Source organism: Papaver somniferum, chromosome 8 (genome assembly GCF_003573695.1).
Source record: "Papaver somniferum cultivar HN1 chromosome 8, ASM357369v1, whole genome shotgun sequence".
In the NCBI taxonomy this organism is placed as follows: domain Eukaryota; kingdom Viridiplantae; phylum Streptophyta; class Magnoliopsida; order Ranunculales; family Papaveraceae; genus Papaver; species Papaver somniferum.
The window spans coordinates 173,834,206-173,853,658 of NC_039365.1; the positions used below are offsets into that span (position 1 = coordinate 173,834,206).

General features: G+C 37.8%; 1 pseudogene; it reads right to left on the reverse strand.

The window, feature by feature from the left end:
• Window positions 1-4,982: 4,982 nt before the first annotated feature.
• LOC113307135 lies at window positions 4,983-5,082 on the reverse strand (annotated as a pseudogene).
• Window positions 5,083-19,453: the final 14,371 nt, after the last annotated feature.

Below are 19,453 nucleotides of genomic sequence, written 5' to 3' on the forward strand. Positions count from 1 at the left end.
GTTTTCCATTCATTTCCATAATTGCTTTACCATATTGGATTTGGACTTATTCTTCCTCTTTCTTGGCCTTCTCTTCTTCTTCTTCTTTGACCCATGCGTTACTCTGGTATTTTCAAACTTACACGGAGAAACAGAATTTGCTATGAAATCTGCTGGAAAATCTGATAATACAAGAACGGTCTTGCATGTATCTGTATTACCGGATTGAATAACAAACTTTCTCTTCTTTGCTCCAGTTGTTTCCATCAAATCAGGCACCAAAGATACGTTCTTAATGAGATCCAGGTTTGTAGGTGGAATGACGAGAAAGTTACGGTCAACAGTTGTAGTCTTTTCTGTCACTTTGACATGAGCAGTGAGCATATGTTTGCCTATGAAGATCTTGATGACCCTTGGGATCGAGTTGATGCCACTCTTTTTTCTAATATTCATACGCATTGCTCGCAGATCCTGTAACTTCAGCGTTGCAGTGTCAACAACCAATAGCTCACCACAAATGTTTCCAACTGCATGGATAACATTAAGAGACCAAAACTGGAATGGAATTCCAATTATTTCAATGTTGAAATCATAATGATGGTTGACCGGAGAACTCCAAATCTGATTATGCCACCTAAAAATAGAATATGTGACGTTGTCCGTAGTAAACTTGAATTCTAGGTCTGCATGGGATTTCTCATCTACATGAAATATAGCTTGGGTGGAGTTCATTGGGAATAACTCAAAAGGGGTAAGAATCTGAAGTTCAGCACATAATAATTTCCCAATATATGGCCAAGACTCTACCTTTGTGGACGAAGAGATGATGAAAGAATTGTCCCACCCACCTACATTGGATTTGGTTTGATCAAGGTTAATGAAACGTCCAAATTTGGAGTTCCTTGTCTGGACAGAACACTGTGCAGAAAGTGTTTCACATAGAAAAGGAGATTTGGACTGTTTAGGTTTGGGTTGCAAACTGGTATATCTGTTTTGGGTGAACAAGGATTGAGCATATGAGGTTTCAGGGGAGATGAAGGTTTGGTTATTGTGTTTGGTTGGTTTTAAGGGTTGAAATTTAGGATTTGATAAAGATGAAGAGAAAGCTAATATAGCTTCCATAGCTGCAGCAATGTCAAACCAACCCTCAAAGCGTGGACCGGAAGGAATGTAGAAAGAAGAAGGATATGATTTGGGATTAGATCTAGAGAGCGTGATGTGCAAGAAATACCCATTTGTATTGCAGAGCTTTGTAGCACAGAACCATTGTTGATTGTCCTCATGCTTCCATACCTTTTTTCCAAGATCACCATTTTTCGCAGCATCAAACAAAAGACTCTGTAGATCTGTGGCAAGTTTGAAGGTAAAAGAACCATGTAACTTTCCATGAGAATGAAACTCGGAGAGGGTAATGGGTGATGAGGGAATTGTTTTACTACAGGATAATCGAAAAAATTTCCGATCAATGGTTACGTACTTATGCTCAGAAGCCATGGATTCTAAAACTAAATGGGTTGTTTTGGTTTGGGCTGGACCTGTTAGAGCATAAAGGGGTTGGTATATATATTTGGATACATTGGATTTGGTTGTATAATCGTGTTGAAGCTAAACAAGGAAGGTGAACTATCCTCGGAAGTTTTCGGATTTCTTTTATGGCAGTTACGTGCAGTTTGGGAATACACAGTACACCTGTGCTCATGGGATTCTATTCTATTGGTTAGAACGAGCTTTGACAACTCAGAGAAGCCACGTAGAGAAGAGAATAAAAAAAGGAAGACCGAAACTTTTGGGTGAAGAAAATAAATAATTTTGGGAGTGATTTTCGTCCCTGTTGGGTATATATATGCTTCTAGGAGGTCGAGCAAAGGAGATCGAGACCTTAGGGGAAGTTTAGAGCAGTTTAGGAGCAGAAAGAATAATCCAGGGAAGAACCCTAGTTGCAGACGAGGAAGAAGAAGCTGAAGAATATAAGACAATCAAAGTCAGTCGCTGAGCAAAAAGACAGTCGTTAATTATGTTGCCTATAGTTTCAAACTCCATACCTTTGTAACACTTTTTCCAACAATTAGTTTGAGTTCGCAACACTTCTGTTAAGCCTTCTCTACAACAGTGATTTCTGTAACAATTATATCTGTTACAAACTCGTTGCTTTATACTTTTTCTCCCTTTTTAATCAACTTTTGAGATATGAACCAATATTTTGAGCAAGTGATTAATATGAGGAGCTAAACCCCATTGCTGAGGCGATGGAGGAAGCTATTTTTCCAATTACTGTGTGGTAATTTCTATTTAATTAATTTTTGCAATCTCTTTTATGATTATTTGGCTTGATTGAGAATCGATTGAATGATTTTTCCTAAGCAGTTGTGATTACTTTTGATAGATTATGCTTAGACCTAGGTTTTTGATATTCTATGCTTTCGAAATACACTTGTTATTCCAAAAATATACCTTTGCAAAATATTAGAATCACTTTGAACGTAAAGAGTTGCATGAATATTGATTAGATTAAATCACATATAAGTTGGAGATTGGTGGAATTCGAGTCTCAGTGTTCTCAAAAATCTTGAAAACAATTTTATTTGAAATCTTTCTTGTTAAATTGAGTCTAAAACAAATCTTTACAAGTTCGAGAATCGAATCTTTACTACCACTTTTTACAATATATCAATCGGCGCCGCCGACGCGGACTTGTATTTAGGTTTAGGTTTAAGTTTTAGGTTTTGTAGTTTTACTTTTATTTTTTTTAGATTTTTTGTTCTATTTTACGTCTTTGGTATTTTTGTTTTTGTTGTGCAGGATTGGCTCAAATCTAAAAGTGGAAAGTTTAACTTGCCAAAAAAAAAGAGAAACCGAAGATATTATTTTTGGACTTTTATTTTTGTTAGTTTCTTTATTTCCTTTTTGGACTTGTAATTTTCTTTTATTATTTGTTTATTTTTTTTAGTATTTAGTTATTATAAAAAATAAAAATAAAAACACTTGCACACACCAATTGCATTTTGGTTCGGCACCGATTTTAGGAAGACACGTGGTTTAGTATGGTGAAACCTTTGGGCGTTATCATCCGAAACACTACTAGCATCAGCCTTGTACCTTTGTGTATATTTTGTTGTGGTAACCCAAGCCTACCTAAATTAGTGAGCCCAGCATTTGCATGTGCAAAATTTTTGTTTGAATTCTTGTATGCCAGAACGTAAGAGAGATGCTCTAGGACGGTTTATGCGTGAAAAACCTAGAAGTGGTATTTTAGGAAACAAGAATCTTGAATATATTAATCTAGAAAGTCCTCTTTTTGAAGGCTCGCCTTTTAGTGAGGAAAGGATCCCTAGTACTGTGATAGTGCCAGAAATGGCAACTTTGAAAACTTTGCTAAATCCTACTAGGACCACTCGTCCTTCGTGTATCAAGTTAGCTGAAACGGATAGAGCTGGCAAACAAGCCAAAACCCGTGGGTTAACCCGTGACCGGCCCTTGAAAACCCGAACCCGGCTCGTCTTGTTTCAAAACAAGCCGGGTTCGGGTTGGAGAAATGTCGGCTTGTGAGTAAACGGGTTAACCCGTCCCGGCCCGTGAACCCGCGGGCACAACCCTAACCCGTGAAGAAATTAGCTTTCAATTAATGTAAATTCTAACTTCACAGAGCATAAAACAATCTTCATCATATTCTTGGCACAGAACTCTAATTCCAAACCACTAACAATAACCTGATTTCTCCAATTCATCTTCATCACCATCTGTAATACAACTTCATCCAACCTAGAATTCAAACCTAAAACTATTTAGGTACCAATATTTCCATGTCTGCATCACTCCAACACTATTTCACAATGCTCATTCAACATCATCACTAGATTCACTACCCATGATTCAATCTCCACCTCTACCAGCAACGTCTTCTTTATAATCATCTAGAGATTAACTCAGGAATTCTAATTCCTAATTGGGGAAGAACAACAAGAACCCTAATTATTAGAATCAAAATTAAATCCTATACAATCATCTCTACCTTAATCAATAACAAACCCATGAAATATTATACCAAAACAAATTCAATTTCATAAAGAAATCAATCAAAACTGAAACCCCAAATTTACCTGGTTTTGATTCTTCATCAGAACAATCTCCAATCGATAATTCAACATCCAAAATCTTCAACAAAACAAACCCATCATGTAGTTCCGTTTAAATCTTCTTAATCCTTTCTCGTAGCGAATTCCAAACAATTGACAGAAACCCTAATTCTACTTCTCTGTTTCATCATCTCGAGCAGAACTATATCAATCTCCTGACTCTCCTCCTTAAAGATTCACCACCACAACAACACCTCCATCATATAATCGTTTCATCAAACACTTCTCTCAATCGATCTCTCACAAACTCTCAGAATCGCTCGGAAAAGAACTCATGAAAAACGAAGATGAAGAAGAAATAAGAAAAAAGAAGAATAAGAGAGAAGAAGAGAATGGATACGACTCTCAAAGATAGGAAACCCAAATTAGTCATTCAGTTCCTTGTACCACGTACAAACAAATGATTGGATAACCCGGGCGGGCTAACCCGTGAACCCGCGGGTTAAACCCGTTACGGGCACGGGGTGAAGAAATGACAACCCGTGAAGAATTTCAACCCGCGGGTTTCAACCCGTATTAACCCGAACTCGTGCCGCAACGGGCAAGCCCCGGACCGCCCGTTTTCCAGTTCTAGAAACGGAGGAAACCTATGAATTAAAACCTGGGACCTTACAGATGCTCCCAATCCTTTTAGGGAAAGAAAATGAAAACCCATATTACCATATTAGGGATTTTGAGGAAATTTGTAATACCCTAAGAATTAGAAACCTTGATGATGATGCTTTGAAACTTAGGTTATTGTCATTTTCCCCAAAAGAAAAAGCCAAATCGTGGATATATAGTTTGACTTCCGAGTCAATCGAAAAATATGAACAACTTACATCTTCCTTTTTCAATAAGTTTTCCCTAGGCACAAAACATCATCTATTACGACGCAAATATGCACATTTTCACAACAAGAGGGAGAATCTTTGTATAGGTATTTGGAAAGGTTCAATGATTTATTATCCCAATGTCCTCATCATGGTTTAGAAAAGGTTAGGCTAGTTCAAATCCTTTATGAGGGTTTAGATTATTCGACAATAACCATGGTTGAGTCTCTATGCACTGGTGGGTTGGAAAACCAAACTGTCAGTGCCGCGATGGAATTTTTGAATGAAATTGCCAAGAAAACCAAGCAATGGGAAAATAGTAGGGAACCCAAGAAAAAAATTCTTCTGCAGAGGAAATGTTAATAGGTTAGAAGGAGGCTACGAGTTAGATGCAAAAATTGCAGCAATAGCTAATAGGTTAGAAGCTTTAGAATTGGGTCACACTAGTAGTCGAGTGGATCCTTTTTGGGAAAGCCATAATATTGAATGGCAAGCCAATGCTCTTTATAATAACAATAGATTCGATAATCGTCAGAAGTTTGACATATATTCAGAAACCTACAATCCTGGTTGGAGAAACCATCCGAACCTCTCATGGTTTAAGGACCAGAATTAAGGTCAGTTTAGTAATTCGAATGCTCCCCCAGGTTTTGGCTATATTAAGAATCTTTCAGTATTAGCACAATTTAAGAACCCTCCAGATAAGAAGTTCATGAGCTTAGAAGATACTCTCGCCTCATTTATTCGAAACACTGAAAAGATTCACAAAACGCTTTCACAAGGCATAGAAGAAAGTAAAAATATAGGTAAGGCTAATTCTCAGGCTATTTCCGAGTTAAAATCCAGGTTGGTTTGAAAAATAAGTCTTTGAGAGAAAAAGGTAGATTTCCTAGTCAAACACAACCCAACCCTAGAGGAGTTCATGAAGTAGGCGCAAAACTATCACATCAGTTGAATTCAGTTAGAACCCTTAGGAGTGGTATAGTAGTAGAAAATCAGGTAATCATTCCTGATAGTGAGCATACTGCAGTACACCCCTCGGGACTATTCATAGCTGAGGAGGCTGATAAAGTTTCTGATGATGCCAATTCGGTTCCTGAGAGGACCTATTTTATGCCGAGAGACCCATTTCCACAGCTACTAGTACCAAAAAAGAGTGAATCCAACTTTAATGACATAATTGAGGTTTTTAAGAAAGTTACCATAAACCTTTCGTCACTAGAAGCAATTAGGCAATTGCCGGCTTATGCCAAGTTCCTCAAGGATATGTGTACGCGAAAGTGACAGCTTAGTGTCCCTAAGAAATCCTTTTTAGCTAGTCATGTAAGTTCGATCATTCAGAACACCACAACTCCTTAGTATAAAGACCCAGGTGCACCTACCATTGCTTGCACGATAGGAAAGCACAGGGTAGATAAAGATTTACTTGATCTAGGAGCCAGTGTGAACTTACTTCCGTATCATGTGTACTTACATCTAGGGCTCGGTGAGTTAAAACCTACCAAGATAACACTGCAGTTAGATGATAGGTCTGTTAAAATTCCTCGAGGTGTTATAGAGGATGTTCTTATTGAGGTCGAAAAGTATATTTATCCAGTGGATTTCGTGGTCCTATATACCCAACTTGTCCCTGACCCAGGGAACCAAATACCTGTCCATTTTTAGCTAAGTCTAATGCGATCATAAACTGTCGAAATGGTGTCATGAATCTATCTTTTGGTAATATGACTATTAATATGAATATTTTTAATGTCAATAAGCTACATTCTGATCTAGATGACACGTGCATTGAAGAGGTGAACATGATAGGAACCTTAGTTCAGGAGTCATTACCAAGCATCGTTTCGGAAGATCCATTAAAGAGTTTTATGTCCCATTTCGTCCTGGACTTCGATGATGATAGCAACGTTGAACAAATAAATGCTCTGTTGGGTTCTATTCCTGTGTTAGATACTGATAAATGGAAATCTAGGTTCGAACCATTACTATCTTTTGAGTCTACCCTCATCCCTTGTTTAGAGGAGCTTCCTAAGTTGTACCCTAGATATGCATTTTTAGGCCCATCTGAGACTTTTCCTGTGAATATAGCTTCTGATCAGGAGAGTATGCCAGAAATCGTGCATCAAGACAATAAGGAAACTTTAGGGTTGACCATAAAGGATATGAAACATATAATTCCTACAGATTGTATGCCTCAAATGCATTTAGAGAATGAACCACCTGATTATAACTTAGAGAAAGCAATTGACCTTTTTCGGGAACCTGATGGTCTAGAAATTAGGAATATTGTGACTAGTCTATCTAGAGACACCCAAAATTCTAAGTTTGGGGGTATAGAACTAGAAGAATCTCTTGAGTATTTTAAAGACTCCGAGGATCCTGAACGGAGAGTAGTGATTACCCTAAGTTTTGCGGTAGTGATCGTCAAGCATCCCCATTAGAAGTCCCTAACTTGGGACTCGAGCCTAGTGTGCCTGAGGTATTACTTGAGTCTCTTCCGACTCCACAACCTGATCCTCCTAATACTGTCCAAGAGGAAATCCAGAACTTAGAAACCCATAGTTCGGAAGATTTTGTTTATCAAGACACTCATATGAAGCCCAATTAGGCGCCACATAAAAATCCAGTTGGCTTGAAAGAAATTTTAGATCAGTTTGTTCTATGTTTGTTCATTTTCCTAATCCGGTGCATTTACCTCATAATTGTGACAGTTTTATTTGGGTTTGTTGATCCACGACTGTTTCGACTATTGATATATGATTTAAAAGGTAATTATCCATTTTGTGGTACATGACGTCTGGATGAAGACTTTAAACTTAGAACTTCTTGGGAGGTAACTCATGCTCATGCAACACGGTAATATCTTTCCTTAACTATTTTGCTTCAAACGGTAACAGTTTCTCCTTGTTCATGCTTTTAATTTTATCTTTAGAACATTGAGGACAATGTTAGATTTAAGTTTGGGGGTATGGAAGAAACTTTTTAGCTACTTATTATTAAACTCCAGAGCTTGGAAATTTATGCCTATTAAGGATAGCACTAACTAATCTAAGTGGATGGAAGCATCTTGATTGTAGGAGTTGAAGAACCAATCTGATTAGATGGAAACATCTAAAGAGTCTATTCACAGAAGCACAGAGCTCAGGTGTTAGAAATAACATGGTAGTTTCGCCATATCTCGTTGAGTCCTTTTCACTTCTGTTTTTATTTTGTTTTCTTTTTAAAATATGTTTCTCTAAGTGATTAGGTGGGGCTCACGAATCAAGTTGTTACCACTGCTAGGGTGAAATAGAGTGATTGAGATACCCCTCCCCCCACCCCCTACCCAAAAAAAAAATTATTATGAAAAAAAAGAAAGAAAAAGAGATTGAGACCAGGCCATTAGACCAACCGGAATAAATTCAATAAAGTCGACCACTGGTACCCTTGTATATGTTAGTTGTGTTGACCTAGAGCTAGGATTATCGACCACTAGTTCCCTTGTATATACCAGTTGTGTTGATATTAGTCAGACTAGTATCTCAGTCCATTAGGATAGGTTCGTTTTGGCAGTGGCCTTCAGACAGATATGAGAAACACCGTTCACCTAGTTAACATCAAAACCATCTACGTTTTTCTCTATATCCATCTCTTAATCTATCCATGTGATTTGTTGACTTTCAGATATTGATGTCCATAGTGCGACTATCTGAGTAGAGCTGTGTCGCTTATATATGAATTTTAATATGTGGGTGCAAACTCGTGTACATCAATTGGAATTTCACATCAGGGTAATTCCTCTTGTAGTCAATAAGTATGCCAACCAAGGAGATTCTTTAGTGCTTTCCAAGGTTCTTCGTAGATATCTAGGGTCTGGAGTAAAGGTTTTGTGGATATATATCTTGTAAGCCCTCCCCGAGACTATAACTCCGCCACTAGGGCCACATAGGGGTTTAAAGGCTTGTTGCATTCGCTAAATGCAATCGAAGATGCCTGCGACAGTGAGTTAGCATTTTATTTTCTAGATTTGATTTGCTCGGGACTAGCAAATAATAAGCTTGGGGGTATTTTATAAACACATTTATGTGTCTATTTTAATCTCGATTTTCTATATTGTTAGTGCTCGATTTTGTACTTATTTGATTATTTTATGTTTTTGTAGGTGTTTTTGGAGAAATAAGCTTTTGCGGCGAAAATTGGCTTGAAAAGTACACCTGGAGAAAGTATTAGAGGCACCCAAGAAAAGCGTTAAAGGCACCCGGAGGAGACGTTAAAGGCACCATGAAAATTACTATTTACACCCCAGAAATTACTATTTGCACCCCAGTTGTTAAAGGGAGACCGGCCATAGATAAGGGTCATCTATTTCCAAGGCATTACTATTGGCAGACCCGCATAGGATAGGGGGAGGTCATCTTCTAAAATTTGAACTTTCAAAATTGGCGAGAAAATTTATGTTTCACAACAGAAATTAGGGTTCGATTTTTGGGTGACTTATGGATATATTGAATCGCTGGAATCAATTGAAATGGGTCTATTTTGGTTAAACAGGGACGGTATGGTGATTAGGTTCAATAAACTTGGGCTGTAATAACGTATTTGAAGAAAACAGGGGAGGATAGTTTCACGGGTTTGTTTGGATTTGTTGAGATGTTTCGGTGGAGATTAAATCGTTGTTTTGGTTTGGGTTGGACCTGTTAGAGCATAAATAGGTTGGTATATGTCTTTGGATAGATTGGATTTGGTTGTATAATCGTTTTGAAGATAAACAAGGAAGGTGAACTATCCTTGGAAGTTTTCGGATTTCTTTTATGGCAGTTACGTGCAGTTGGGAATACAAAGTACACCTGTGCTCATAGGATTCTATTCTATTGGTTAGAACAAGCTTTGACAACTCACAGAAGCCGCGTAGAGAAGAGAATAAAAAAAAGGAAGACCGAAACTTTTCGGTGAAGAAAATAAAGATTTTGGGAGTGATTCTCGTACCTGTTGGGTATATATATGCTTCTAGGAGGTCGAGCAAAGGAGATCGAGACCTTAGGGGAAGTTTAGAGAAGTTTAGGAGCATAAAGAATAATCCAGGGAAGAACCCTAGTTGCAGACGAGGAAGAAGAAGTTGAAGAACATAAAAAGATCAAAGTCAGTCGCTGAGCCAAAAGACAGTCGTTAATTTTGTTGCCTATAGTTTCAAACTCCATACCTTTATAACAATTTTCTAAAAATTAGTTTGAGTTCGCAACACTTCTGTTAAGCCTTCTCTGCAACAGTGATTTCTGTAACAATTATATTTGTTACAAACTCGATGCTTTATACTTTTTTTCCCTTTTTAATCAACTTTTGACCTATGAACCAATATTTTGATCAAGTGATTAATATGAGGAGCTAAACCTCATTGCTGATGCGAAGGAGGAACCTATTTTTCCAATTACTATGTGGTAATTTCTATTTAATTAATTTTTTCAATCTCTTTTATGATTATTTGCCTTGATTGAGAATCGATTAAATGATTTTTCCTAAGCAATTGTGATTTCTTTTGATAGATTATGCTTAAACCTAGGTTTTTTATATTTTATGCTTTCGAAATACACTTGTTATTCTAAAAATATACCTTTGGAAAATATTAGAATCACTTTGAACGTAAAGAGTTGCATGAATATTGATTAGATTAAATCACATAGAAGTTGGAAATTGGTGGAATTCGAGTCTCAGTGTTCTCAACAATCTTGAAAACAATTTTATTTGAAATATTTCTGGTTAAATTTGAGTCTAAAACGAATCTTTACAAGTTCTAGAATCGAATCTTTACTACCAGTTTCTACAACATATCACTCAACTCTGCATCTCTTAGGACTCGGCTGACGTAATAAATAGGTGATAGATCCTCCCCTCCCATGTCTTGCGCAAGGACTGCGCCTATTGCTGAATCGGTAAATGTCGTATAAAGATAGAGGGGGACTCCTTTAACTGGCGGACTGAGAACCTTAGGGATAATAAGGCATTGCTTCAATTTTTCAAATGCGGCGCACTGCATCTCACCCCATATGAAGTCCACCTCCTTCTTTAGCATGGGAAGAAACGCGGTCATTAGTTTCGCTAAACCCGGCACGAAGCGTCGTATGTATGATATCCGCCCAATAAAGGCTTATAGTTCCTTCGCGTTCGCGCTAGGGGTGTCACGGTCATGATTGCCTCGACCTTACTCGGATCTACCTGGATTCCTTCGTTGGTTACTACAAAGCCTAAGAACTTTCCTGATTCCATGCCGAAGGCACACTTGAGGGGGTTCATTTTAATCTTGAACCTTCTGCACCTCTCAAAAGACGTATTCAAGTGGGAGACGTGGTCTTCGGTCGCTTGCGTTTTGACCACAATATAATCGACGTATACTTCCATTGTTTGGTGCAGCAAATCATGGAATATGGATGTCATAGCGCGTTGGTACGTGGAGCCCTTGTTTTTTAGACCAAACGACATTAATACATAATAGAAATTTCTGTACGGAGTTTGGAAAGCAGTCTTCTTCGCGTCCGACGGGTCCGTTTTTATCTGGTTATACCACTGAAGCCGTCCATGAAAGAGAATCGTCGCTTGCCTCCCGTCGCTTCTAGCATCATATCGATATTATGAAATGGGAAATCGTCTTTTGGGAACGCTCGGTTTAGGTCCCTATAGTCGACACAACACCTGATCTTTCCGTTTTTCTTCGTCACAGGCACAATATTGGCTAACGAGGTCGGATGTTGGATAGGTTTGATGAATTTAGCCTTCAGCAATCGCTCCACCTTTTCCTTTATTGCGAGGGTTGTTGTCCTGGGGAATTCTCTACTCCTTTGATTTACTGGTTTGAACTCGAGTGACACTCCGAGGGTGTGGGTTACGATCTCTCTATCGAGTCCTGGCATCTCATTATAATCGAAAGCGAAGACGTCCTTGTAGTCTCTTAATAGAGCAATTAGCGCTTTCCTTTCTTCTTTGCCAGGCTCTTGCTTATCATGATAGGGCGCATGTCTCCTTGCATTCCTATGTCAATTTATTCCATTCTGTCCATAGTGAGGTCTCCGGGCGTTCGTTCTTCTGTGGTCCTAGTGGTCGTGTCTGTGAGATGATCTCCCAACTCCTCGTCATCAATCGCGTTATAAGATAGCTCGGCCAAACTTTGCTTTTCACTTTCAGAGGGAGTCTCCGTTTCGTTATAGAATAAACTTCGGACTTGTGAGACATAGGGAACATCCAAGTAAAGCGATTATGCGCATCAGTAAAAATAATGTAGTAACGATAACCTTCATTAGACAAAACATGAGAAGGACCCCAGACATCAGAAACAATCAAATCCAAAGGGTTCAAATAATGAGTTGTGCTAGAAGAAAAAGACAACTTGTGACTTCTATGCTCACGACAACAAGAGCAAAAAGCAATAGTATTACTAGAAACAAGAAGGGAAAACCTAGAAATAACATGATGCACAGTACGCATCATGGGATGACCTAATCTAGAATGCCAATTATAGAGACTGGTACGTTCACCAACACACGTTGTTGGAGAAATTGAAGATGCATCAAGTTCATATAGACCTACTTTCCTATAGCTGCGTAATAGAACCTTCCCCGTACATCGATCCTTCACAAGACAAAAATCAGGGTGAAACTCAAATAAAACATTATTATCAGTTGTAAGCCGAGATACTGACAACAAGTTGTGCGAAATTTGAGAAGTATAAATCAGATTGTGAAGATGTAACTTACGATCCGGAGTTCCTAGAATCGAAGAACCAACATGAGATATTGGGACATAGGTGTCGTTAACCAGTTTAACTTGATGAGGACCATTGTATTCTGAAGAGATATGCAGGCGAGGCAAATCATTGGTTATATGGTTTGTTGCACCACTGTCTGGAACCCAAGGAGCCATAGAAGTTGATCTTGGTGCTGGTGCCTGAGCTATATACGCACGTGGTGCTGAGGAAGACTGAGCCGGTGATGATGGTTGGCGACGAGGTAATTGGGGACGGAAGGTACGGTCGAACCGCTTCCAGCAAAGATGAGCATGATGGCCGGTTTTATCACACAGCTGACAGGGAGATAATTGAAGAGTACTACCATTAGCTTGTTGTCCAGTACTGTGTCGCTGTTGAGAATTATGGTTTGAAGCTGAATACCTCGAAGAAGATGCAACGTTAGCAGCAGGTTGAGAAGACAAAGACTTGTTCTGTTGTTCCAGTCGTAGTTCAAAAGTAAAAAGATAAGTAATAAAATCCTCAATAGTCATAGCAGCCATGGATGTAGTAAGAGAGGTAGCAATGGGATCATAAGACGAATCCAGGCCAGCAAGAATACAATGGCGTAATTCTGTAGTAGTAATAGTAGTATCAGCAGCAGCAAGACTATCCAAAATATCACGAGCACGATCGATATAAGTTCTCATAGAAAGAGATCCTTTCTTCAAGGAACGAAGTTCACATTGGAGATGGTGAACATGAGCAGCATATTTAGAGGAAAAGAGATACTCAAGAGAACTCCAAACCTCACGGGAAGTTGTAAGACGATGAACATGTCGTAACACAGCAGGGGTTAAAGAGGAGAAAATCCATCCAAGTAAACTACGGTCTTGTTTCTTCCAGGCAGCAAATTCAGTATTAGGGTTTGATGTGTTTGCAAGAGTTGCAGAAGGACAAGGTTTTTCACCATTAACAAAACCATCTAGTTCATACCCTTGAAGATATGGTAAGAACTGAGCACGCCAAATGGAGTAATTTGTGTCATCAAGCTTGACATTGATGATATGATGAGGTTGAGAGAATAGAGAAGAAGCCATCATTGACCGAGAAGAAGTGAGAATAGTTGAAACAGTTGAATCTGAAGTAGATGCGGAAGACATGGAGAATCGAACAAGGATGATACCAAGTCGAGTTTAGGTATATTCAAATAAAGAGAATAAACATAAGAGGTTTAGAAGAGTAGTTTTATTAATAAACTTCAATGCAGTTAAGCGCACAATGAAAACTTGTATTTATACAGATTCTACGAAGACTTACCGTGTACGTATTCTTAGCTTAGGATAAGACGTACTATACATAAAATTCTAGAACTTTCTATGTCCTAACACAAATTGCAATGGCTGATTGATCCACCGAGATTTTATCTTGTATGCAAGGAGGAGTCTGTTCCATGGCAAGATCAACACATTTTTGGTGGGCTTGTTACTAGGTCCCAAAGGTACACATGCGCCTTTCACAACTCAGAACTCAGAAGCCATTTTGCATGACATGAACGCCGTCACCTTATAATTCCTCTTGGCCCTATAAAGAAATCTTTGTTGTAATACTACTCCAATCTAGTATAGCACTGGAAACAGCACACACTTTGACAACATGACATGCGACAACGCCTTTTGTAGTAAAAGCGACATATCTTAAGCGCTATTAACGATCTTGATCACGGTTATTTTGTTAAATAAAGTGATTTTAGTATAATAAAATTATCTTACATAGCTGTTTTGATCAATAAGGGCCTCGAAATTAGTCATTTGATTTGATGATATCACTGAGCCCTCTAGAAAAGATTAAAGACATTCCCATATAGTATTGTATGATCTAGCTGTATCCGTTAGATACTTACTGTCATTTCTCTTTTTTCTTGCTTGGTTAACTCGTCATTTCAGAAATTTGGATTAAGGTTTCCCATTGGAAAACACTAAGAGAAGAGAACACTCTAAATGAGTTACAGTTTTCCCTTGTCACTGAACTGCTCCATATTACATAATTTGGCCCATACTTTTATATTGATCTAAGTTTGGGCCTTGTGTTTTCGTCTATCTACCCTCTTGTCCTGGCTGATGGCTACAAGAGAGTACATCCCTGAGGACCCTGACGTACCATTTTACATTTATGAAGTTTCGTTCAAATGCAAAACACCGATCTTCCATGTCTACCTAAACCTGTACTACGGATACCCCGAACGGCCATTGTCGCCTTAAATGCGAAACACACAATCCCACCACTTAGGACTAAAAATATGATAAGCCTAATCGAGTTAACAAGTACTGAGGTACAAAATGGAAAATGTACGTACATATCAGTGACTTACTACTCACGTTTAATCTACCATTTACAAGTATTATGTACCTCAAAACTTACCCCATCAAATTTGCATTGCTTTAAGATGTTAACAGCACCGTCTGGTACAACTTAGGATGCTAACATTATCGGTCATATATAGCATTAATCATCTTTTTCATGGGGTCTCGTTTAGGCTGCACATGGGCGGGTATGGGTGGGTATAAGCTAAAACCAACCTCGCACCCACAGACTGCGGGTTTTTTTTTTCATAACCAACCCCGCACCCACAAACAGCGGGCGGGTTTTGTTACCCGCCCGCTACGGGTTGGGCGGGTATGGGTTTAAACGGGTTTAAACCCGCTTTATATTCAAGTATTTAGAGTAACTTCTATTCTCCTTGATTAAGTGAGAAAAAAAAACCAAAACCCCCAAAATATTCATATCTAGGAAGTTCACAGATGAAGATTAAGTGTTGAATCTGTTGATTTTTCGATTGTTATCGATTTCTGGTGAAGATTCGAAGTTGTTGTTGTCGATTTCTGGTGAAGATTTCTGCTAATTGTCGTTCGTAGGTGAAGAAGAAGAACTGAGGAGGAAGAAGAGGAGAGGCCGAACAGAGAGAAGAGTGTAGAAAGTGAATGAGGGTTATCAGTTATCCTATTTACTAGTATTAGGGTTTCATAATGGACGATTAGGATTAGTTTTATCTAATGATATATAATCTGCGGGTTTTTTGGGCGGGTATGGGCGGGTATTAACTTAAACCAACCTCGCACCCACAGACAGCGGGTTTTTTTTTTCATAACCAACCCCGCACCCACAACGGGCGGGTATGGATTAAAAACCCACGAATTTAACGGGTACGGGTGGGTTTGGGTATCGTGGGCGGGTCTTGTGCAGCCCTAGGTCTCGTACAAATTTCTAGTACATCATCATGAATGTACCTTTATAACTGGTCCAGTGCCTCTAGCATAATTCGGTCCAAGAAAAAAAGATTAGCATCTAGCATGGTCACACTTAAGATAAAACAAAACGAGTTCTAAATGGGAAAAATCAGATTTTCACCAACCATTTTCATTCACTTATTTTTCCGAAGTAAAACGAGTTCCAAATAGGAAAAAAAATCCAGATTTTCTTCGAAAGAAATGAAATATGTGCCCAATATATTCATCCTCACAGTTGTCTTTCTTAATCAAAACTTTAATCTCCTGTTCTTCGATTCTTATTCTTCTCGTATGGTTTTCAGATATAACTTTCAAGAAGTTAATCAAAGGGATTGAAGAAACAATAGTCAACATTTGATTTGAGTATCAATAGCACGTGAGATGGTTTTGGGTAGACGCCGCAATATGGAGAGGTCTCTCGACACGTGTCGTTATTAGAGGATCCGACAAAACTAACATTTTTAGATTTTTACAAAGATTTTCCTAAATCTATGTGGGGCCACCTGTAAGTCGGCAAATACTTTAGCATCCACTATATAATAAGAAAACTTGTTCATTTGTCCAAATATTTTTAATACATGGTTCAAAGGGACGAGTAAAAATTAGTATATGTGAAATGGACAAAAAAAATTTAGTAAAGATGAAACTGGATTCATCCTGGCTTAAACTTAAAAAATATCGAGTATGAAACTGGATGCATCCTGTGTAAATTAAAAAATAAGAAAAAGTATTTGAAAATTGGCAGGATGAAACTGGATGCATCCTGGCTATTTTTACATTTTTATCCATTTAAACAGTATCAAAATTTAAGTGTCCTTTTCACCAGGAATTATTGATTTTGTGAATATAATAACGCTGCTATTTTTTTTTCTGTCACTTCAATGGTTCACCTTTGCACGAAAAGAAATAGGAGTGTATAATTTTGACCAAAACGATTTAGTTACTTTCTTTGCCACACTCATAAAAGTGTGGTAGGGCGCACAACCTTTCTAAGTGCACGACCTTACAATTCTTACGATAGGCACACTAACCGGCTTTGGAGAAAGAAAAAAGAAAAACATGTTTGACGGAACACCGGCAATCGCTGAGATGGATGATTGCCATCATCACCTACAAAAGAAGAAACACAGGAAGAAGCAAACTATGTGGGATCCATGATGGGTAAAGCCAACCATGTTAACCCCTGTGGGGTAGAAGGGTTTGGTTAAGAGGCTGTTTTTTCTCGGGATTTTTCTAGGTAAATATTTCGAGTCCCGCTAAAACATTGAAAGAATAACGACGAAGTAGTGTCGGACCTATGATGAGACCAATTCATGCTCGAGTATCATATTTTCATTCATAACGTAAAAATGAATTTCAACTTTATTTAACGTTTTAGCTCAAGTCAGATCTAATTTTGAAGCTCATTTAGGTCTATTATGGCGATAAAGACATGTATTTTCAACTTTTTCACTCCGATAATCGTTTTTGTTTTTAATAATGTCTTCGGTTCTTGAAGACATGATTTATGTACATTACTCGACTGTAAGAAGGGGCGCAACCAAAAATTCTACTATAGGGTGGGTAAAAAGGAAAAATGGGCTTTGAAGCCCAAAGCTTTGAACTCATTAGAGCAAATGGGAAAATTAGGTTAAGGCCCAAAAACAAATATTCTTGTTGTCAGGCCCACGATTAATTTTAGTTTCCGTCACATCCGAAATTATTAAAACTCGTTGCATATCTCGTTATGCATACTATTTTTTCAGGGATATAATTAGTAAGCAAACTTGTTTATAACATATCTGAAAAACCGTGCCTTGGAATTTTACAAATTTTATATCGTTGGAAATCTTTTTATGAGAGCTACACAACGAGTACAAAGAACAATATCAAATTTTTGTTTGTCACGAAAAACTCGGAGGTGATCATCGTTTTAGGGAACATTTTCGAAAACTGACTACATATTCATTATGCAACCTCCAAAAAAGATGCATAACACATTATACAGACGCATAACGAATTATGCAACCATTTTCTCGACTGCGTAACAAGTTATGCATCTATAACAAGTTATGTAGCCATTGTTTTGGTTGATTTTAGTGCGTACATAAAAAAAATTGATGCATTATGCATCCATATTTAAGGATGCATATCAGGTTATGCATCTATTTTCTCGATGCACAAAAGATTGTGCAACAATTTTCTCGACGCATAATGCATTATGCAGCAATATTTTGGATGCATATTAGGTTATGCTTCCATTTTCTCAACTGCATAACAAGTTATGCATCTATGACAAGTTATGTAGCCACTGTTTTGGTTGATTTTAGTGGATACGGAAAAAATTGACGCATATTGCATTATGTAGCCATATTTTTGGATACATAATGCATTATGCAACCATATTTTTGGATGCATATCAGGTTATGCAACCATTCTCTTGATGCATGAAAGATTATGTAGACATTTTCTCGACTGCATGACATGTTATGCAGTCATAACAACACCATCTTCTTCTTCTTCTTCGTTGTTCTTCTTTTCTTCTCATTGAACTCCTCTTGGCCATAACAACATCATCTTCTTTTTACTTACCATCTTCCCTGTAACTCAAATCACAAATGAAGAACATCACACATACATCCATACACCCACCATGACCATTACCTTTCTTCAAACCTAACCTTAATTTCTTATAAACCCTAGTTCTCCAAATCATAATTGCAGTTTCAAAAAATCTAGGATTAATTCTCAATTAGGTTAGGAAAACCAAATCGAAACGCAACAAAATTATAATAACTTCACGCAAATAAGATGGAATTATACCTAGAAAACCATTATATCATCTCTACTCATTGAAAAATGAAAAAAGATCACATATTTAAAACTTAATAATGGAATCACTTTGAATCTTCTTCCAAAAGTCATATCAATTAACTACAACAACATGAATACCCTCGATTAATTTCACCATGTTCTCTCGGTAAAAAAGTAATCATAAGAAAGAGAAGACGAAAGAAAAAAGAAGTCACAAAGAAAGAAAAATACGAGGAAGACATAGCAAATAAATAATTTCAGAAAATATGGGTGTGAGGGAAATTTCAACCCAAAAAATGGGAGCGCGCCTGAACTTTTTCTCACGTGGGTTTGACGGTGATGGAAGTTGAGAAAATGGGTTTGGTGGTAGTTTTCACATAGAAAATTATATGGGTAACATCACTTTTAGGGGTGAGCATGGGCCGGTATGGACCGGTTTTTACCTCATCCGCATCCAAATCAATCACTACAGATTTCAAATTTGGCATCCGCATCCAATCCAACATCCAATGGATACACGGATGAACGGATTGGGTGCGCATAATCCAATGGATTTGTGTTAGTTCAAATTTATAATGAAAAATAAAGCCAATATAGATAACTTCTTATAGACCTACACATTTTATATAGGTATACAAATATAGAAGTGCCATGGAAAACACTCCAAGCAAACACCTTAAAAATTCCAAAACTATCTATATATTTTCTTGAAACTATACAAATGCCCTTAATCTAACTAATATGGATATCCAACGGTTT